This window comes from Camelus bactrianus, chromosome 4 (genome assembly GCF_048773025.1).
Source record: "Camelus bactrianus isolate YW-2024 breed Bactrian camel chromosome 4, ASM4877302v1, whole genome shotgun sequence".
In the NCBI taxonomy this organism is placed as follows: Eukaryota; Metazoa; Chordata; class Mammalia; order Artiodactyla; family Camelidae; genus Camelus; species Camelus bactrianus.
This window is the reverse complement of record NC_133542.1, coordinates 92,964,691-92,989,280: the sequence shown is the minus strand read 5'-3', so window position 1 is coordinate 92,989,280 and position 24,590 is coordinate 92,964,691. Positions and strand designations below refer to the sequence as shown.

The 24,590-nt window shown below is 34.8% G+C and overlaps 1 long non-coding RNA gene across 1 annotated transcript in view; it reads right to left on the bottom strand.

Annotated features, from left to right (window-relative positions):
- LOC141577391 (uncharacterized) overlaps window positions 1-7,438 on the bottom strand; it is a 376,830-nt gene extending 369,392 nt beyond the window's left edge. The window contains exon 1 of the long non-coding RNA XR_012506269.1: window positions 7,346-7,438. This is a non-coding gene — a long non-coding RNA (uncharacterized LOC141577391). The remainder of the gene's footprint in view (window positions 1-7,345) is intronic.
- Window positions 7,439-24,590: the final 17,152 nt, after the last annotated feature.

Genomic DNA, 24,590 nt, shown 5'->3' with positions numbered 1-24,590 from the left:
ATTGGCCCAGGTTAAGATTAGTTTTAAACCTAAGTATTTTCATTCAGAGACACACCTTTCATTCAGCGCCCCAATTCAAGAGTGTGGTTAATTTAAATCTATCCAAGTGTGGGGTTTTAAAAGGTGATAGTATTGGAAATGCACATACTTTCAGGTACGTCAGGCATAAGAATACCATACACGTGGCAATATGCTAGTTCACCTTTAAGCTTGAACACTGGACACTTTTCACAGCAGCCGATTTTTACTTTTTAACATCATACTAAGGAGAAAAGAACAGGCTTAAAGTTGTACTGAGCTATTTGAATTGCTTACCATAATTCTGACAGGATGCGTAATACCATTATACTGTTTTACAATCAGATAATAAATGAAAAGTGATCCTTGAAATTGATTTTCTAGAACATATTCTCTGTATGTGCTGTCAATCCTCATTAAGTGAGCAATTTTTATAATACACTGGTGACATAACAAAAATAATACTGCACACCTGCTGAGGAAAACTTCCTTTCATCTTGAGAAAAATATAAATACATATAAATCCAAGATGCAAGGTAAGAAATGACAGCAAAAGTGAAGAGACAAGAATAGTGTGGATGGGAAAACTACAATTTAATAATAGTATGCTCTAATACCTTACACACCACATTGCAAACATGAAGACAAGAACTAAAATGTCTTCATTTCAATACGAGATGACGAAGTTACAGACAACAACCAGCCTTATAGAAAACAGCAACTTTAATCTTTAAGTGGAAGTCATAATAACTCTTGGAAATTCCTTTGATTTTTTTTTTAAATGTTCAGTGAAAAATTGAATACTAACAGAGACACACTGGGCTAAAAGCATGCTAAACTGTTAATTTCCACACATTAGGGGGAAAAATTAAGGATTTCTTTTTCTTTTTAAATTTTCCTGACAAATATTTTGGTTCTCAAGAAGTATTGGTATTTTATTACCCAACATATTATTCTGTCAATTTATTTTATGAATTGCTCATTTACTTTGCATATTTGTTGACTGTTTTTGCATCCAGGTGTTGGTATTTCCTTTTCTTTTGGACATATTTTACAGCTGGTCTGCAGTATTTTGTTATAGCAGCCTGGGCTGATGAATACAGTATGCATTTTTAATAAAAAAAAATTACAGTAATAGAAAGCACTATTTATACTCCTGAATTTACTGCAAGGAATATTTTTCTGGGCCTCATAAAAATTATTTCTTAACTAACAATTCTAGATCTGAAGATACTCTATAGTTTGAAAGAGTCTATGTGAACAAATTTTAATTGCCAACTTGTATAGCAACCAATTTAAGAAAAAATGTATATATATACATATATATATGTATAAATGCTGATCAAGGTTTCAATTCTTTGTCTCCACTTGGATGCCAAGTAGGATAAAAAAAATACATGTATGTGTGTTCAAGTGTGTGTGAAGGTTTAAGAGCATGCGTGGAAGGATGTGTGTGTGTGCATATGTATATTCACTATAAATTTTAGTTCCATACAACTCATCAGTTCTTATAGACTTTAATTTGCTTGGTTATTAATGCATTTATTCCAGTGCTGTTTTTTACAGGGTTTTGTTTTGGTTTTGGGTTTTTTTTTTTTTTTTTTTTTTTGCTACTTTTCTTGTGAAACACTCCTGGTGATTTTAAATGCTGTTATAATCTCTGCTTCATACAACTATTGCAAAACTGAATATATCAAATGAGAAAAGGAAAAAATAGGTCAATATATCTATGTAAGTGGTCAAATAAAATAACTGAGATTATGCTTACTTCTTCATCAATCAAAACCTATCAATTATGTACCTAGCATTGTTCTTACAACTCTAAAAGATAACACAATTATAAAGCATAACTGATACAGCCAAAGGTCTTACAATTTAACTGAAAACAAACAAGGATACATAGTAGTTCAATTATGAACTGCAGTCTAACAAATATTTTAACAGTAACTCAGGGAACAGGGAGTTACCAGACTCCTGGACTACAATCATTGGTAAATGGTTATACGAGAGTTTTGAAACTTTGATATTTGGGGAAAAGAAACGCTAATATATTTACACTTTGTAACCTCCAGTACCCTTTAGAGAAGGTGTGATAATTACACGTTTAACAAGCACACACCAACACAAGGAGCAGAGGAAGAATCCTGCCGTGTTAGGCTTGCTTTCTTTAGCTCCTGCATCAATTACAGTGTTTTTAATAACAAATTTCAAAATGCTTTGTTTAATCTCAAGTATTGCATTCATTTGAACATGTCCTGAGCCAAAACCAATATAAAATATTAATTTATTCTAACAATGGATAGATGTTGAGTTATTTATTGCTCATGTTTCTATTTTTATAGAATACTTTTTCCATAGTTTGTAGATTAGGTGTTATGGAACCATTGAGTCAAACTTTTTTTACATAGGATTTTGCCATTTCATTATCTAAGAACAAGAAAATTGCATTTTATGTATCAATGAAATATATTAAATCATATTAGAAATTATTAATAAGTGATCAAATAACAGCCAGTGTTTAGTGACCATAACAAAGTGGTCACTATATCTCTCATTCACTTTATAACTCGGTCATTTTGCTAGGCATTACAATACTATATCCTATTTTTTCCTTACACAAGCTTCAAATTTGAAACTATTATACCCAATGGAAAATAGGGAAACAGTTTCAAAGTATGTAATGAATTTGACCTATTAATATGGAAGCATGGTTTATATTCCATTCTCCAACTCCGCAGCCTGCAATGCAGCAGAGCAAAAGTAACACAATCAGGTTAAAGTTTCATGTTTAAAAAAAAAAAAAACTCTTAAATGTTAGCATTCCCAGGGTAATGTCCTAGATCCATCTCTTTTTTGCTGTCTTTTGGGAAAAGTATACAAACATTTTCTTCACCACTTCAATTACCTTATATGTATTCAACCCTGAATCTTCATCTGTTATTCAGAACCATAAAGCCAACTGATTTTTCAACTGGGAATAATCTATTAATTGATATTTCCATCATTGAACTTCTGTTCTCCTAAACCTACTCATTCAGCATTAATACACCATTCAACAATTCTACTGCCCACCCATTTACCCAAGGAGGAAATCATGATATCAACATTGACTTGTCTGTCTATCACCATTTAGTTAATTCTAACTCCCACTTATTGCATTAATCTTTCTCATCCTCTTTATGACAACAGCAACTATCCTAGTTTTGGTCATTAACACTTGTGGACTGAATGATAACAGCTCAATGTTAAGTCTGCCTACTATGAAGCCACAATGGATTCAGAATGACCTTCCTCAAACAAAAATCAGATCAAGTTATCTCCTGTTTTAAATGCTTTCAAAAGCTCTCCTTGTCATTAATAAATGTTTAGTTCCTTACAAGATTTGCAATATTCTTTGTAATCTAGTTTCTGCTTTCAATTTACTTCTTGTCCTGACTTAAATTACATGCTCCAACTGTCTTTCACTACTTTTATAACTGGAATATGGCAAGTTCTTTCTCTGTATTCTTTGACATATGACAACTTCCCTACCAGTGCAAGACCTTCTTGTCCCTTATTTATTGTATTGCTTTTCTATTTCTACTGCAAAAAAAAATAATTGTCTATAACCTAGTGGTTTAAATGATACAAACTTTTTGATTTATGGCTCTGCATGGCAGAAGTCTGAAAAGGGTCTAACAGGGTTACACTCATGCTGTCGGCAGGGCTAAACCGCTGTTGAAGGCTGCGGGACAGAATCCATTCCCCTGCCTCCTTGGAGCTTCCTGGGACTGCCTGCAGTCCTGAGCTTGTCACGCTTTCATCAAAGCAGAAATGGCTGCTCCAGCCTTTTTCACATCACTTCATTCTGACACTGAATCACCTGCTTCCCTCTTTTACTTCTTAGAGCCTTTGTAATGAGCTAGGCCCACCCAAATAGTCCAGGCTAATCTTTCAGTTTCAAATTGCTTAATCGTATCTGAAAACTCCCTTTTCCATGTAAGATGACACGAACATAGAGTCCCAGGATTAGGGTGAGACATCTTTAGGGACCCATTATCTTGCCTACCACACTTATTCTTAAGTTTTCAGATTCAAGGTAAATTCTTACCCAAAGCTCCTTATCACGGTTACATGCTGCTCCTATGCATTAGCATTTATTCTTAGTTGTGCTTATTATGCAAGAATGAACAAGACAATCACTGACCTCACACAGTTTATAATCTAGTAAATGATAAAGAAAATTAAACACGTGTGGACATGAGGGCAGAAAACTGGCTCACAACTGTATTCCTGGTGACCATTGCAATTATGCCATCTAGTCAATATTTAAATACTTTGAGTGAATGAGCAAAGAAATAAGTAGAAAATATATTTAATGCATTTCACAAAGCATCTTCTAATCATTAAATTCATATTTCTCTGTAAAGATATTTTTAACCAGTATCTCGTCCAGCTTTAAAGTCTTATTTTGTCCACTCTGGTTTCATTCTTTTTCTCAAGAAAAGGTATACATTACCCAAAATACTGATGATTTTGTCTGTCTGCCTCAGACAAAATATTTAATCAGGCAAAAATAATCATCTTGCATAATTTTTCTATACATTTGTATAATCTTTCTACAGACTTGCAGTGAATATTCTTAAAATGGAATTAAGAAAAACATCCCTTTCACAGTAACATAAAAAAAAACCCCACTAGGTATACATTTAACAAAGGAAGTAAAAACTTTTATAATTTGAAAAAGTCCAAAATATTGACAGAAATTAAGCCACATATAAATAACTGGGAAACCAATCTGTGCTCATGATTGAAACACTTAACCTTGTTAAAATTGCAATACTTCCCAAACTTAGCTACAGGTTTAACACATTCCTCATTACAATGTCAGCTGACTTTATCATAGGAGTGGATGAGCTGATTCTAAAATTCATGTCAAATTATAAGGAACCCAGAATATCCAAAACAATCTTGAAAAACAAAACACAGTGTAAGACTTCACACTTCCTCATTTCAAAGCTTACTACAAAGCAATGGTAATCAAAAAAGTGTGCTGTCATAGAAACATAGATAAAAATCAATGAAACAGAACTGAAAATCCAAAACACTAACAAACATATGGCCAAATAATTTTCTACAACATGCCAAGACCATCCAAAGAGAAAAGAAGATTCTTTTCAACAAATGATGTTGGGACAGATAAATAGCTGCTTGCAAAAAATCAAATCGTTCCCTTACCTTACACCTGGGGTAAAAATTAAGTCAAAATTGACCACAGGCTTAAACGTAGAAGCTAAAGCTATAAAACCCTTAAAAGAAAGCATAATGGCAAATCTCTTTTACCTTAGATTTGGCAAAGGATTCTTAGAAATGACACAAAAACATGGACAGTAACAACAAAAAATTGGATCAATATTAAAAAGTAACTGCTTCAAAGATACAATCAAGAAAGTGAAAAGTAAAAACAGAATAGGAAACATATTTGCAAGTCATACATCTGATAAGGGACTTGTATTTAGAATATATAAAGAACTTTTACAAATCAGTAATAAAAACACAAACAACCCAATTGAAAGAAGAGCAAAAGATATGAGTAGATATTTCTTCCATGAAGAATACAAATGGCCAGTAAGCACATGAAAAGATGTTTGACATCCTCAGTCATCATGGAAGTACAAACCCAGAACACAATGAGATACTACTTTCTACCCATTAGGATGGTTAGAGCCTTACAGGAAAATAACAATAAGCGCTGGTGAGAAAACAGAGAAACTGGAATATTGATTTGCTGCTGGTGGGAATGTACAATATTCCAGCCACTTTGAAAAACTCTCTAGTAGTTTTTTTAATGATTAAAGGTGGAGTTTCCATATGACCCACTATTTCTACTTCTATGTATATACCCAAGAGAAATGAATACTTTTGTCCACACAAAAACTTGTACATGAATATTTATAATAGTATTCTACATATAACCAAAAAGGTGGAAACAGTTCATATACCCATCAATGGCAGAATGAATCAACAACTTATGGCATGCCCATACAACAGAATATTCAGACATTAAAGCAGTGAAGTACTGATACATTCAAGATGTATCTTGAGAACAAGTGGTAAGTTAAAGTAGTTAAGTCAAAAAATACCACCTTTTATATGATTGCATTCACATAAAATGACTAAAACAGAAAAATGTATAGATAGTGAAAGACAGGTAATTGTTTAGGGATGGATGTAGAAGTTGAAGGGATAAAAGGCTAGTCACAAGGTACGGCATTTCTTTTTGAGGAGATGAAAATGTTTTCTAATTGACTGTATATAGGTAGTTGAACATACCTATGAATATACTAAAAAAAAATTGAATTGCATCTTCAAATGTGTGAATTGTATGGTATGTGGATTATATCTCAAAAAAAGATTTAAAAGTCAAGTAACACATAATTCACTGAAAAAAATATTTAACATTGTATTTCTCAAATGCTAACTAAAGAAGAAAAAATCATGCCAGCACCACTATTAAAGGTAAATACATTCTAAAATACTTAGAGGTGTTTCTTAACTTGCTCAATGCCTGTGACATCAGTAGCATGTTAAAATCAAAAACAAATGGAGACCAGTCTTAAAAAAAATTCCTGGAGCAGATAAAACCACTTTAGTCATAGAAGCAAAGCTTAATTTAGCTTCTTTTGCAAGATTAACTTGACCTGGGTCACTTTCTGTTTGTGCATTTAGAAATCATAAGCAAAACTTAAAACTGTTTTCTAGAAGTGATATAACTACTAACCAATTTCATATCATTTAAGAAAGTCCTAATATTATAACCAATCATTGTGAAAGAACAGTCATGCCTCCTCATAAGCTGCTTTATAATCATATACCTCTGAGCCTCACTGCATGTTGTTTCGAGCACGCCTGGTTCACAAACCATGTTTTTGCACAATAGACCTTATTAATTGCTACTTCTTGGTGATTCACTGGTTTTCCTCCTGTTATTTCTGAACTTTCAAAAGTTCAAATACAGCATTCCTCAGTGACAGTCAAAGCTCCTGAAAGCGTTCATGCAGATACTCTAACATCAACTCCCTTTCCTTTTTCACCAAATGACGTGCACCTGCACCAGGCTGAGACAGGTGAGCAGATTCCAATTTGCAGCTTTTATCTTTGTTCCTCTAATACTTTCTTTTATTCCTTTTTGACTTAACATTATCACCTTGCTATAGAAATGTTATTCCAGTTTCTACACAAATATCATAAATAGCTGGAGAGAGGAAACATAATGCAAACTTTATTTCAAATGAACCGAAAAAAGTTCTGTCCCAATTAGAGGAAAGAAAAAAAACATGGAACTTACCTGTCCCAGGATGGTTTCTTTGAGCAGTAGACTCTGAAGCAGAAAGCAGAGAGGAGGAAGTTTGTTAAGAAGGTCTCCTGGGGTCAGTGGCTGTCGATGAGGAAGAAGAGGGGTGAATCAGTCAGAGGAAGAAGTCAAGCTTCAAGGCAATTTCAGCAGAACCACTCTGCCATCTCTGCAGGCAGTACTGAGAGGAAATGACCCAGCAGAGCTGTGCCAAGATGGGATGAGAAAGCAGGGTATTTCCACTCATGCGCTGAGCAATCACTGGGTGAAGACCAATCAGGGATGGGGTCATCACCTTTGTGATCATAAGGGAGGACAGCTGAGTGCTGGATGCAGGCAGTAGCTGCATCAGCTGGGCTAACAACATATTTATTTCTGAAGAGGGATTAATGGATTGCACCTCAAGACCAAGACACTGCTAAAAGAAATGTTACCTTAAATACATATGGTATTGCCTTAAATAAATAAACCTTAAGGAATATGGTAATTCATACCTAATAAGCTGATTCTAAATGAAATATAACAAGGATATAATAACTTCAGGTGTTTCTTGTGAAAATATATCTGTTAAACTTATTGTCCATTTGAAGGTAAAGTTATTTTTTCTCTGGCTGCTTTCCAGATGTTATCTTCTGATTTTTTTAGTAATTTAAAATGATTTTCCTAGGCATGGTTTTCTTGGTATTCATCCTATTTGGGGTTGTAGGTACTAGTGAATCCTGGATAACTTTCTTCCCTTTGCCCTGACTCACTCCACTCTGTCTTCTCTCCCAATACTTCAGTTAGGATAACTGACACTTTCATTTGGGTCTCAAATGTTTCTTATGCTCTTTTTTCAATCCATTCATTTTCCCTTCAGATTGTACTGACCTTTTATTATAATTTACTGATTCTTTTTGCTCATTCACTCTGCTGTTAAAACCATTTACTGAGTTAGTAATTACTCTATTTTATTTTCTTATTTTTCGATTATCCAAATTATTATTTCCTCTGCTTGAATTCTTCTACGAAAGTTTCATCTTGTTAGGTATAATTAGTTACAGTTGTCTTAACATTTTTAACTCCAAAGTCTTAATCATATGTGGATGGTATGTTGAATTTTTTGTGTTGGTTTTAAATAATTTAGTACTGTATTTAGATGTGTCTGGTAGTTTTAGATGTAATAGTAGTCACTGTATAAGAAAAAAAAAATTAGACATGTAGCTTTTATCTTCCTCTAGAAAGGACTTTATTTTCATCTGACAATTGTAGTATGTGTACTTGAGTCTGGGATTCAGACTTTATAGGTCTGAATGTTTTGTTCTTTCTTTTTTTGTTTTTGAATTACATAGCTTTTTAGGGAACTCAACAACAAACCTGGAATATTTACTAGTTACCCATCTAGGCATGCCCTGTACTCTATCTTTTAAAACTCAAATACTGTAAGACAAAAAAGATTCTGCTTAGTTTTCAGGACTCTTAGCTTCATGTTTATGTTTGCCTTCCTGTCTCTTGGTCCCTGCAAATAAAAAGAGAAAAAAAAAAAAGAAAAGAAAAAGAAAATGCCTTCAGAGATAAGAGGTATAGAATATTGAGCTACCTTCTTTGTTGTTCTCTTTTCTCTTCTTCTGAACCTGGACCCCTCAGCTTTAGCTTTTCTCTGAAGCCCTGAACTTCACAGCTGTGTTCTAGCCCTACGATACCACTAAAGCCCTAGGCTTCTCCTTTCTTCTTGGCCTGTCTGCTCTCTGTTGCTTAAAGATAAGCAAATTTGACGAGGCGAGGAGGATGATAGTCAATGTTTGGTGCAACTTAATGAAACTCCCATTCAAGGAAATCAATGTTCACTTTTGAGCTTCCCATGAGACTAGAATGAGGCTTTGTGATCTATCCTGGGCTTTGAAGTAGGAATGAGTAAAGCAAAAAGGCAGGGAATACTGAAAAAATGGAAGTCAGAGCAACAGGCAGGCTACAGGACAACATTATGCCCATCCAGTTTGGTTGGCAGTGCTGTCACAATTCGAACAGAGATGAAATGTCTAGTGTCCCTAATGTGGAGGCAGCTGAATCCAGTGCTCAGAGATCTGAGCAGTGATGTCCTTGTGAGGGTAAATCCATGGCATGTTCTGCTCATGGTTCTGATCTTGAGTGGCCTTTAAACTACTCTCAACATTTTCAGCAATTTAGTGAGATATCCAGTAAACTCTCAATAAATTATTTTCTGCTGTTTGTGCAGAATGAATTATATTGCATTCAACCAATTTATACTTTTTTTCCTTTTTTTTTTTTTTTTGGTGGGAGTAGGTAATTAGATTTGTTTATTTATTTATCCTTGGAGGAGGTTTTGGGGATTGAACCCAGGACCTCATGCATGCCAAGCAGGCGCTCTATCACTTGAGCCACTTGAGCTATACCCACCCCCTCATACTCTCACCAACAATGTACGATGGTTTCCTCCCAGCACACTTCTCAGTCTTCTGGGTTGCTGCCCAGTGGATAGGTGGAAAACTACAGTTCATTATTATTTTAATTTTTGTTTAATTAAATTGTGAGTAAACTCAATTGTATCTTTATAGTTTTTTTTTAAACCAGACATGATTTATCGATTGCTTGCTATGTTCAACTGGTTTGTAAGAGTTTTACATTAATCTTCCCATTTAACATGCATCATCTTTATTGTATAATTGAGGAAACAAACGTTTAGAAATACAAAGTGACTTGTTCAATACATTACAGCAAATGAGTGTGAAGCTGAGATTTTAAGCCAAGTAGCCTGACTGCAGAGCTCATATGATTAAGTACCTTGCTTCAGTGGTTCCCTTTAATATAAATATGTATTTGCTCACTTTATTGATTTATAATTATCATATTTTTATAATAAGAAAACAAGTCTAATCTTATTTTATAATTATAATGGAGACAATAAAATAATTATTATAGAACCTTTTATATATGAAAGGTGCATAATATCATGTAATAAAAAAAGTTAAAATTTATTAGAAAACTAGAAGAACATATATAGATAGGTTTGGTGTAATATTTGAGGTGTCCCAAACTGGTAAAACCTGTAAAATAAATACATAACTCCAGAAAACCTATCTTTTCTAAGCAAATTTTTCTTCACATATATATATATAGAAAACATATATGTGTGCATATATATAGAGAGAGACACATATATATTTGTATGTATGTGTATATGTGTGTGTGTGTGTGTGTGTGTGTGTGTGCATTCTGGCAGACCTTTTGATTTACCAAAATAATAAAGAGTCCTATATCATACAAATAGCAAGGAATGGTTTCAAAGACACTAACACAAAACAAAACAAAACAAACATAGCCTAAAATTTATTTCTTGTGAACTGGTCTTGAAGGGAATTATCTACTTTGCTAGACAAACAAATTGTAATAGGAATGTGTTAGTCAATAAATCAAGACTCTGGAATCCTCTGTGAAGGAATCAAAAGTGACATCAGTAACATTTGGTTAACTAGACCCACATGATGAAATTCAGTATCATTAATTTCTCTAAAGATATCTCCACTCCCTAATGAATTACTAATGAATGCTATGCACTTTTACATTTTTATCTATGCCCTAAAGCCATTTTGAGGTTATGGTGAGGCAATGTAATTCTTAATTTATTTCCCCAACATAGTTGGGCCATTGTTAAAACTGCTATAATATCCAGAATAAAATCTCAGTTTTATTATCCTTTCCATGTTATTTTTCTTTCTTTGAACATTTCTGACACTCACAACCAAAGCTTTATATTATGACAAGCACCAAAGCTATATCATGTTTTCAAATTGATTACTTTTAGAAAAATGTGATCATTCTTATTGGCATGACCTCTTTTTTCCTTGGACTGCTCCATTCATAGCCCCCATATCTGAGAAAGAAAAATAATCTGCTGACCAGCACCACACTAACTCCTTTTCTCAATTCATACATTAAATGTACTTCTCTTTTGGCTAGAATTCTACTAGCTTTTTAGTCTTAGGTTTTAATAAAAAGAGAAAGTGTGAGGAAACATGACTTGGGTACACTGCTGAATGGAGAGGGAAATACATGTTTTCTATTTCTCTTGAGAATAGTAAGTTCTTGTCTTCCTAGGAAAAGACTGATCACTTTTGGCCATCTGAGTCAGTTTTAAGGCCATCATATTTGATCAATGACAACTTCCTTCAGCAGCATGCTTCATAGAACCAGTCAAGCAGCAACAGCCTTTTCCCACCCTCTAGACTTGTAAACGTCAGCCAATCAGAAAGATCACTTAATAACACACTTGCACGGCTGAAGTTCAACCAATCCCTAAACATTACCACTTCTCAAAGTCAGCCGATCCTTCAGAGTCCCGCTTCTTTAAACTCTGTATAAGATTAGCTCTTTGCTTTTCCTCTCTTCTTAGGAAAAGACTGATTGCTAACACAATACAGCTTTTCTTTCAGGCAATAAATGATGATTGCTTCTCTCTATACCCTTCAATGAAAATATAAGTAAATACCATCTACTTTTAATGTCATGAAAAGGTTATAAGTTCTTTGAAGAAATCCACTCCTTTGTCTTTACTTCTTTCTTCTTCATTGAGCCTAATTTACTGTTCACTGAGGACTCTCAGTAAATTAAATTACTGAAAAATATCTGAGTCACAAGGTATTTTAGGTGTTAAAAATCCAGTGGTGTCCAAACCTTAGAATTTAGCAGTAGAAGCCTCCTTAAAACAAAATTTCACACTGAATCTAACTCATAACCAAAAAAGAAGCAGAACGTCTCTGGGTGAAGTTATGGAAGAGGAAGCCAGCCCTCTCCTATTTGTGCTACTGTTCACTTCACTGCTCTTGTTGCTCTAAGGTGCTTCTAAGTCATCAGTAAGACTTTGCTAGATAGCATTTAAACCACTGATGTGTTTCTATTCTCCCATTAAAGATGAGGAAAGTGAGGCCCCAAGGACTTCCTCAGAACCAGATTACACACAAACAAAAAACTTTTTCTCTTATGATTTCCTTGTGAGGCAATTCTTTTGCTGATGGTCTTCTTCTGAAATATATTACTGTTTTCACAGAGAAAAAAATGTGACAATGAATATATATATGCTCATGTGTAACTGAAAAATTGTGCTCTACACTGGAATTTGACACAACATTGTAAAATGATTTTAACTCAATAAAAAAAGTTAAAAAATACATGTAAAATATAAATTACTGTTTTCATTCACATGGATTCATTAATGTATATGAAGTTAGTTATATTTTGCATTAATGTTATCATTAAGCACTACAGTACAAAGTTACAGTAATCAAAAAAGTATGGTATTGGCATAAAAATAGACATATAGATCAATGGAATAGAATAAAGGATAGAGAAATACACCCATGCATACATGGTCAACTAACATATAACAAGGGAGCCAAGAACACACTATGAAGAAATGATAGTTTCTTTCATAGATAGGGGTGAGAAAATTGGATATTCACATGTAAAAGAATGAAACTAGACCTCTACCTTATAGCACTCACAAAAATTACCTGTAAATGGGTTACAGATTTAAATATAAGACCTGAAACCATAAAACTCCTAGAAGAAAAGTTGCTTAATGGTGACCTTGGTAATGACTTTTAGGTTATGGTACCTAAAGCATAAGCAACAAAATAAAAAATAAATAAGCGGCACTACAGCAAACAAATAAGCTTCGGCACAGCAAAAGAAACAATCAACAAAATGAAAAAGCAGCCTATGGAATTGGAGAAAACACTTGCAAGCCACATATCTGATAGATAGTTAATATCCAAAATAAACAACTCATACAACTCAACAGCAAAGAAACCCAACTAATACAATTAAAAATGTGCAAGAGATCAGAAAAGGTATTTTTCCAAAGAAGACATACAAATGGCCAACAGGTACATGAAAAGGTGCTCAACATCACTAATCACTGGGGAAATGTGAATCAAAATCACAATGAAATATTGTATCACACCTGTCAGAATGGCTATCATCAAAAAGATCATAAGTAACAACTGTCAGCAAAGATGCTGAGTAAAGGGAACCCTTGTTCACTATTGGTGAGAATGTTAACTTTTACAGCCACTATGGAAAACAGTATGGAGTTTCCTCCAAAAATTAAAAATAAAACTACCATATGATCCAGCAATTTCACTTCTGGGCAGCTATCTGAAATAAATAACATCTCTATCTCAAAGAGGTATCTGCACCCCCATGTTCACTGCGGCATCATTTACAATAGCCAAGACATAAAGACAACCTAAGTGTCCACTGATGGATGAACATATATATTAATACACACATATATAATGCACATTTTCCAGCCATTTTTCAGGAAATCCTGCCACCTGTGACACCATGAATACACCTTGGGAGTATTATGCTAAGTCAGAGAAAAATAAATATTGTTATGACCTCACATATACATGGAATATTAAAAAAATGAACTCAAAGTAACAGGGAACAGATTGGTGGTTTCCAGAGGCAGGGGGTGTGGGATGAGGCAAATGAGTGGAGGTGGTTAAAAAGTATAAACTTCCAGTTACAAGATAAATTCTGGGGATGTAATTTACATCATGGTGAATATAGTTAACAATCTGTATTATATATTTGCAAGTTGGAAAGAGAATGAATCTTAAATGTTCTTATCACAAGAAAAAATTTCTAATGATGTGAGGTGACAGATGTTAATCTTAATCTTACTGTGGTCATCATTTCACCCACATATATACATATATCATTATGCTGTACACTTTAACTTATACAATATTACATGTCAATTATGTATCAATAAAACTGGAAAAAATGTAATAATATTCTAGAATATTTACTGAGTTCCTCTATTTACTCACATATTTTAATAAACATCTTGTAAATTTTAAAGTCTTCATTCATATTATCTAAGATTAAAGTTTATAATAATTATATATAACATTTCTCTGCTGTGTCTTACTCTATTGGGAAAAAAATCACAGTGTTAATAACAATGGAAGTTTAATCAATTTCATTTATGGTATGAGAAATGTTATCATAGACTATGTTATATATATTATTATTTTGTAAAAAGAATGTTTATTTTTCTCAGAAAGTTTCATTAAGTGATTAAATAAATGAATAAATTCTGATTATTTTATTCAGCAAAAATGTATTGCCTACCTCTCACACACTGGGAAATGTTTATAAGCATATGAAACAGTATCAGTGAACCCAAGTTTTCTGCCTTCATGAAACTTAGATTCTGATGGGGCTCAGAAGAAAAAATGAATAAAATACACAGCATATTATGAAAGGATGTGTTATAGAAACAAGGAAAAACAAAGCAGCATTTTGGAAGTGAAAGCACTGTTTGTAAAGATAGAGATTATAATTTAAAATAGAGTGGTGAAGGCAGAGTACAATGAGAAAGTGACATTTTAGCAAAGTCTTGAGAGGAAGAAATTAAAAGATGGAAGAACTTTCGTAGGCAGAAAACTTGGCCAGTGCAAAGGCCCTAAGGTAGAGTGTGCATGTATTGTTCAGAGAACAGTAAGGAAGCCAGTGTGGCTGGGTAGAGCACATAAAAGGGAGAAATGTAAGGTGTGAATTCATAAAGGTGGGAAGAGGCCAGACCATATACAGCCAGTCCTATATGCAGGCCTGCAACCTGAGTAAAAAGGGGAACTATTGCAGGAAGCAAGGATCTGACCTAGAGTGAGCTGATATGCTGAGAACCATTAGCAAGGTACTAAACTAGCCAAGAAGTAAGAGATAACAGTAGCTTGGACCAAGACAGAAAATAGGGCTTGCTTAGGAGTTGGGTGAAGGGGTTGGGGAGACAGAGAGATGTTAAGGGTTTGACGAAGTTGCCAACAACTAAGGAAGGAATTCTTAGGTGGAGCAGCTTTATGGGGACAATATTTGGGGTTCATCTAGACGTGCTACATTAGAGACACTAAACAAACAAGGGGAGACTATGGTTCAACAAAGCTGGCTTGATTTTGGGCTGGAGATAATATAAAAACCTATGAACAATCAATATATAGATGGAACTTTTAATGATCATAACTAAATAAGAGAAAAGGAACATTTACTGAGCCCTGGGGCACTCCAACTTTATGGGGTCTGGGAAATCTAGAACCTGCAAAGGAGACTGAGAAGGAGCTACCAACTAGGTCAGAAGAAAATCAGAAGAGTGGGTCCCAGAGGCCATGAGAAGCACCCTCCCCTCCCATAGAGGAAGGAGTGATCAGTGTATCAAATACGGCTTAGATGTCATTTAAGATTATATTGTGGAAATACCCATTAGGTCTAATAACTTGAAGGTCATCGGTAATTTTAACAAAACAGATCTAATGGCTTTGTTACAGAGAGTGGGCATATAAATGGCTCTTTCAGGGAGTTAAAGGTGATATGAATGAAAAGTATTAATTTGTCAGGCAAGTTTGAGCAATACTGTCTTAATATTGAACATGTCTATTTTGAATAAGCTTAAACAGACCTTCTAATGAACGAGTGTTGTGCATTTCCCTGGAGTTTACAGTACGCAGTTCTGGCCAAATGTCCTTAATGACAGAGGCCTTTTCATGTCACAAAACATTTGTAGAATTAAAGTCCTACACACTTCGAACCTATAATCTTATAGTCACTCATGCCTCTGGATTTGAAGAAAATGGTATTAAAAGAAGGACGGGTAGAGTAAAACCAGCTTAAATACTCAGTGGTTTCCAATTATGTTTAATTGGCTACATACTTATATGCTCTTAAATTGGCTTCCCAAGTCATATTTAGTTCATACCAGTTTAATTCCCCTAAACCAATTATACTTATGTCCTTAAATTCCTGAATTTAAATAATACCTCTAGGTATTACTAAGTAAGAGTATTGAAAGCAAAACAGAACCAACGAGATTGAAAGCAATCTCTCTTTCTCAATTGGGAAGACATCAAATCAAATACATGACAGAATGACATTCTAATGATCTCTCCCTGTGACTCCAGAAATCCTTCACAAAATCCCTTATGATCTGATACTATCAAGGTCATGGACTTTTTTTTTTTCTTCCCCAAATGAAATACATTCAATGTATGACTTCTCATAAGATGTACTAGATTTACAACAGCAATTCTATTATTCCAGGCAGGAATTTGCAATTATGTTTCTAATAGCAACAGCAGCCACTTTCTGATGTTGGCACTGATCTTTGTGCAGTTTGTGTACACGAGGGAGCATTCACCGAGGGTCCTCCTGAGTGTACAGCAGCGTCAGACTACTTTCCAACCACTTGTCCTCATAGAGAATAATCAAACTGTGCTTCAGCAAACTTCTGCAGCAAGGCAGCAACCTGTGCTTCCACATCACAGTTGTTACAAATGGAAGTAAAGGACATGGGTAGGATTTGGCAAGTAGATAAATGTCCCTGATTTCAGGTATATTTTGAGGACCTGGAGGATATTACGCAAATTGAAGAAAATGCAAATTGAAGAAATACAGTCAGAAAATTACTGTATAGCTTGTAATGCCCTAATATCTCCAATAGAGCCCATTTTTTACCAATTTAGTATGACTGAAGGGAAAGCCAGACTCTATTAAGAAAAAAATCCAAATTTATTTATTCATGCCTACATATATGTCAGTTCTTTCTACACTTATATGTCTTTTGGAGGCATATTAAAAAATATATTACCCATATTAAAAAAATTAACCTATGTAATAATAATAATAGTCTTTTAATGCAGGCATTATTCCATTTACCATGTAAGGGGATTGAAGAAAAGAGAATATTTAAATTGTGTAATGATCAATGTTGCATCACTGTTTCAGCAGACATTGGTTGCCTATCCTGTAAGTTCCTGTTGCCAAAGTTCTTGCTTAAAATATACAACTCTAACTTTGTCCAGTTATTGCAAGATAAATCTTTCATGGATCCCTCCAGAGACTAAGGGGTTAAATGTTCATTACTCTAGAACAATCTTGATAATTCTGTTCCTCTGATCAGGCAGCACTGAGACGACATAAGCTAAACTAATGAGATAGAAGGGAGACTCTCGGGAATGTTTATCCTGCCCTTATAAAGAACAAAGTTAAAGACAACCTTCCAGGCTTTGTACGTGTTTACGTTAGGACATGATGCTGGGAGTAACTGTACCCAAGTAGCAAATAAAAGACAGGTCAAGAGAATTACATAGAAATTGATAAAATCCTTGTATTACTGAGTTACTGTATCAACTTTCCTTGTAACAGCTTACCTCCGGATTTCTTTTTAAATAGGCATTCTTAATATGTCACCAGGATTCCTTTTACCTGCCAATGGAAACATCTGATGTAGCTAGTAAATGTAGGATGGTCATTTAGTAATTTAAAATTAGTAATTTAAATAAAAATAGTAATTTAAAACTATGACTTGTGATTCAAATTAGTGAGCTCTTGCCATTGCAAAATCTTAAATTATTTAAAAATTTAATATTTATGTCTATTGAAATGAAATGTTCATTGAAAGTAGTCTTTCTGATTTTCAGTTCATATAGTGCTATTATAGAAATTAGGTGCTTAGAAAGAGGGTTCCTATCAACAATTCCAGCCACCTCTATTTAACTTTAAAAATCGATGCCCAAAAGTAATCATTTAAAAATCCACCTCTTCTGTCCCCTGTGTCATTAAATTAGCTAAGCTTCTGGTTTATACCCTAATGCATGAAAAATAACAATGGTTTATCAAGGAGAAAATTATTTTCTCTTTTATCTTTATCACTATTAAATGCTAAATGGTATAAATAATACATTATAACATTTCGATGAGAATTAAATAACATTACATGTAGAAAATTACTGGTACACTTTAGCTGCCAAAATCACTACTTTTGTTTGTTTGTTTGTTTGTTTTTTTACATATACTTTTCTATGTATATGCTTGTTCGGCAAAAGTATAATCCAAGAAATGCACTTGCAAAATCAGTACTATGATTAAATATATTTGCACCACATGATGTATCATAGGTCTTTTCTTTAGAATTAAATCATATCAACCTATTAAAGCTCTGAGAAGTCCTGGAGTAAGTGAATCTGCATTTGTTATCTAGTGCTGCATAGCAAATGCCCTCAAAATGTAGCATCAAAAAAACAGTAAACATGTAAGATCTCCCATAGGTTCTCTGGATCAGGAAGCTGGGAGCAGTGTAACTGGCTGGTTCTGGCTCAGAGTGTTGTGAGGTTGTAGGCAGCATGTTGACTGAAGGCTTGACCGAAGCTGGAGGATCCGATTCAAGGTGGCTTGCTCACCTCCCCAACAAATCAGTGCAGATTACAGACAGAAGAACTCAGGGACCAGTCATATGGACCTCTCCACAGAGATGCTTAAGTGTCCTCATGACATGGTAGTTGGATTCCCCCAAAGCATGCAATCTGAGAGAGGGAAGCAAGAAGGAAGCCACGATGCCTTTTACAACCTAGTCTAGGAATTTGCACATTCTTTCTATATCCCCTTCATTAGAAGCCAGTCACTAATTCCAGCCCATACTGATGGGCTTTAAGCCCTACCCCTTAAAGGGAAGGACAGCAAAGGATCATGAACATGCTGTTAAACCATCAAAGGTTATCTCTATAACTTTATTTAATGTAGAGTTTCTAAAAGTCATTTGACCTGGTAACTCTAAAGTAACATGATTCTAAGAATTCCCTTTAAGTCCTCTTGACATAATAGAATTCTATGTGATTTCATTTGAATAAATACATGAGGAAAGTTTGTCATGAGAAAATAGAATGTTTCTAAAATATTTAAGCAGCTTGATACTTTATTTTTTAAAAAAACTTCCTTGAATTATATTTGTTTTTCACTTGTTTCTAATAATTTATAACCACTGAAGATGTGAATTGGCAGTCATGATTCCTGAATTATACAAATGGACATAAACAGAGAGATTTGGGAGAGACATGTTCTAAGTGCAACTTGGCATATGCTGTTCATCTTTTAAAGTGTGAAATGGTGTTATTAAGGAAGGTAACTAGGGCCACTATTCTGAAATCTAATGCTGTTGTGAAGAAGAGTGAAATTATTTGTTTTTAAGCAAAAGGGTTCTGTTTTCTCATCTACTGTTTGATTGGTAAAATGGGTATTTAGCAATAAAATACCCTCCCTACTACAAGACCAAGTGACACCCAGAGGAATGGATCCCAAAGAATCCCTTAATCCTGACTGCAGTCTGGGATTTACAAGCAGTGCTATAGAGTCTGCTTGAAGACATCAGATGTCTAGTCTCGCTCCTTATGGTAGGCAAGTACATGGGAACTTAAACAAATGTCCCAGTCATGAAATGCCGAGTTTCGGGCACCTCATGTATCTCTCTCTAAAATGTTATGTATCAACAAAGTCATAGAGTCACTTGACATCCTTTAGGAGATACTTAATATCTGCTAACATCACTAAAATGGAAGATAATAACCAGACAAACAGCAAGACATCATACACAAATGTAAGCACACTCAAACACAGGATGCACTCATAGGAACACACAGAAAATGATACATAGATCTCTGCATTCTCTATTTGCAGAGGAAACAGGGCATAAGAAAACCAACTGTTAACATTTAGCTGTTCTTCAATTGCAGCTGCTTTCTTTCTCTATTGTTTTGTTCCTTACACAGGTTTCAGCTGTTCTGTGCCCCATGTAGCCCCATCACCAACAACTGTATTTCTGGGAAATGACAATTTTCCACAAGAGCAATTTTTATACCTAGAAGACAATGAAAATATGAGAAGAATGGTTATTGCTGTTAAAGTATGTCCTCAGGATTACAAACTACATTATGCAGCCATGAACTTCTGTATTAATGTCATTTAACCTTTGGCAATATTAGTCTAGAGAGGATCTTGTGAAGGATGGTACATTAACTTTTAGAAGTGATGGGCTATGATATTCCTGCTGTGATGCTGAATGGCAGAGGCTGAACTTCACAGCCTTCTAAAGGCATCAGATATTTTCCTTCTACAGGGCAAAGCTTACATACATGAGGGCAGAGCTGTAAATTCAGATACTTCAACATGTCCTTTGAAGGGGAAGACATATTGGGGCCATTTTAGAAAGGATTTTATAAAATATAAAATTTCCTGGTTACTCATCATGCTATTTTTAACTCTTTCATCAGTCAATTTATTCCATAAAGTGATACAGGGAGACTGCAGCGTGTTTCTTAAAATAAATATGATTGCCCCTAACTTCTAGACATTTACAAACTATTTAGGGGAAAAAAAAACTAAACAAATAGTTGAAACATAATGAGATAAAAGCTTTAGTGGCAGCTTGTAAAAATTGCTGAGATAATAGAAAAAGTAATTATCTGGCTGAATCAAGAGGTGAAGACAAGCACTGCCCCCCAGGGAGATTCGGGGCCAAGCTGACGGGTGGGGAAAAGAACCAGGCAAAGAACTTGGACCTAGAGTCAGATCAAAATGAAATCCTTGCTCATCTATTTTTCTGAATTTTGACCTATTATTTAACCACGTGGAATTTCAGTCATCTCATACTTAGAACACATATTCCAGTTCTTCATTTTCATGTCCCAATAGCAACTGCAATGAATACAGCCAAAATTTAACCTACCATATTTCCTGCCAAAATGTGCACCTCCTTGATGCTTTCCAAACCTGATGAAATGTACCTCTGTTCACCCATTTCACTAGCCCCCACTTAGACAGACTCATTTAGTGGAAACAGGATGAGCTCTGAAATCTGAGAAATCCTGCATCAAACTCAGGTTCTAGCAGTTTCCAATTCTGTGTTCACGTACAGTTATTAACCGTACATAGCCTCTATGCTCTCACGCATAACATGGTGGTAAAACTTGCCTGAGAAAATAATCATGAGACCTGGCTGCTGGGCATGAAAACAAGCTGCCACACAGTCATTTCTGAAGAAGAAAATGATAGAAATTATTATACTGAAAAATACCTATTTTTCCTAGTTTCTCACATACTCTAGCAATTCAGTCAAATTCCAAGTACTGTAAAGTATGCCTCCTAAATATTTCTCTGCAAATCCCCTTCTTGCCCCCATAGTCCGTGACTTGGTGCAGACTCTCAGCCTTTCACACCTGAGATAGAGCAGATTTCCAACCAGGCAGCTTGATCAGCGTTGACCTGCCCTGCAACTCATTCCCCACAAAGTGATTCACATGATTTTTCTGAGACATCGGTCTGATTATATAAGTCTTGCACAGAAATTGCACCTAACAGCCAGTTGTTTTCATGATGAAGTCGATACTTACTAACATAGCAAATACAACCATTCCTACTTTGACGCTCCCTGGTTTTTCCTTTCGTCTCTTAAAGATTTAATTTTTCATTATTACAGCTTACAGTTTGCTATATACTTATATTATCAACCTTATTTATTATACTTCAAGCTTTATGTAGCTTTACTGGGGCATAATTGATATCCAAATTATTGTACATGTTTAATGTATACAATTTGACGTATTCAGACATATGCATATTATAATGCCATCACTATGTACAAATAAACATAGCCATCACCTGCAAAACTTCCTGGCATCAGTTTGACCCCCTCAACTTCTTCAAACCATCTTCTGCCACAGACACACCTCACTGCACCAGCCATAATAATAAATACCTACCACTTACTGATTGCCTCCTCACTGTCAGAGAGTGTACTAAGGATTTTACCAAGATATCACCCTCAAAAGGAGTTTATGACTTAGTGAATACACTACCTTAATTTCACAGACAAAACCAAAGTGCATCAGTTTAGTACGTGACCAGAGTCTACACAGCAAGGAACTGGAGGTTGCAGAACTGGACCGTGGGTAATTGACCTCTGGGGCCCTTAGCTGTATATCACTGTAAATACACAGATATGTGGTTCTTTGAAAGTACTTTTCTTTTTCACATCCATATGATTTTTCAAATGCCCTTCCTGATAAGTCTTTACTGTAGTTCTACTTATGCAAAACTTCACAACTGAGCTCAAACACTTTGTCCTCTGAAAAGCGATGCTTCACTGCCTGACTGCTGTCACATGGAGGTCTATGCAGGTCTCAAGGGTGCGCTCTGCCATCAGTCTCTGACTGTCCTGAGGGTAGGAGTGCCAACCTTTCATCTCTCTATTAATGGTAAATGTTCTCTAAATGCTTACTGAGTTAATTTAGGAAATGACTATAAAATCTTAAAGAACCACGTCAATTTATTTATACCACATCCTTCCTATGTGTTCTCCAAATCCCATTTGGTTCTTTTCCCATACACCTAGGTAATTCTTATAAAGCATAAGTCAAACATATATTACCATAGCTTAGAAATACACAATGCAAAGGCTTACTTACTGCTACATTTATAACAAGATCTGAACTACATACTTGGTCTTTAAAGAATGGAAGCATGCAGGCTCTGCCACTGCCTGACGTCCTCAATCTCCACACCTCCCACCGTCCTCCAGACCCCTCACTTCTCTCTCTGCTCTTCGAATATGCCAACTTCATTCTGTCTCAGGGCCTTTCTAATATCTATTTTTCTACTAGAACATTCTTCACCAACACCTTTGAAAAATTCTCCTTCATTATGTGGGTTTCAGGTCAAAAATCACCTTCTTGTGGAAGCCTTCTTTGACCTTCTTGTGACAATAGCCTTGTATTCATCACATTTACCAAAATCTTTATCCCATCACCCAGGTTTAATTTCACCATAGCCTTTGCCAGTATCACTATCACTGTCTGAAACCATCTTACTTGTAAGTGAACAGCTGTTCTTGGTGCTCCCCCCAAAATATACATTCAATAAACATAGTGAATTTATTTTCACAATTTTGTCAGGCATACAATCATGATAAAGCCAATTAATATTTTCAAATGAATGATGGAAAACATATAGTTATGCATGTAGAAAGTAATAAAGGGGGATATCTATGGATAATATTAGCAGGAATAATAAAGCACAACTGCAAAACAAGTTGCAATGTGAAGTATGACAATTATTCACGAAGAGTGATTGGAATAGTACAAGCAAGGGTAACAGAGATGGAACATATTAAAGATTTTTAAAGGTATAATGGCTAGAAGTTATTCATCTATTGATATGGAGAAGAGGGTATCAGTACCAGTGATTCATTTTCCTTTGGTGACTAAATTGTTAACACTGTGTTACAGAATTCCAATTGCTATATTAATATCTTACACATTATAGTAATCACTGGGTTTAAGAAATTAGTTTTATTTTTCAAACTTTCAGCTTTTTAAACTAATTGACCATATGTGTCTTTTGTTCATAGAACAACTACTATTATCCGCCTATAATTGTATTTGACAGAAACACTTGGGAAACTTTAGGCAATCAAATAAATCATCAAAATTATTTGAGGATTCACTAATGGATTCTAATTAGAAGTGTATTTGTAGCTTTTTGAACTTAATACCTCTTCCTGTGTCCTCATTTCATTACCTCCTACAGCTGTGCTTTCCTTTGTGTTCTCAATATTATCACCTAAGCCTAGATTTTTTTTGTCATAAATACAGAATTGTAATGGGATCATAGAGTCATAGGTTCCTGTATTACTTCCCTCTCTGTCTTACACGTAACTGAATAGTTACGTAAATGCAATTTTTCTAGAAAACTCTTGCTTAAACCTCAACAGATGCCTATTAATAAGGTGAAACCAGATCAATGTTTCCATTCAACCCCGTCTCCCCATTCTCATCTACACGGATATTTAGGAACACACAGCTGTCTGTTCCAATGCTGTGAATATGTCACAGTCAGTCAGTTCTTTGTGCCTTGACCCATGCCTTCTCCTGTCTTGCAATAGTCTTCTTCTCTATTTCATATCTCCAAGTCCTACTTGGAGAGCTTTTCTCAGATCTCATTGTGACTCATGATCATGCTTTCCTTCTGTGAATTCATAATTTTCCTCTGCCAATTGTGTGGCATTTAATGTGACTGTTTAAATCAATGTGACTGTTTCCTTAAAGTGCTCCTTGAATTTTAACACACCTATTTTTTTTTTTTTTTTTTTTTACTAAATCTACTGCCTGGAGTTTATCAATACACAGTTTGCTGATTTGTATACATTCATTCAACAAACATTATTGAGGACATAATATAATTCTGCCAAAATGTCCCTTGAAAATTCAAAAATCAAACAATCTCTTTCCTACTTTGAGTGCTCATCATCTAAGAGTGGAGAAAAGAAAAAGCAGATAATCATACTGCATTACAGTTCCCTGTCATAGAGCCATGTATATATGAAATAATTTATGACTACACAGAGAGTAACACA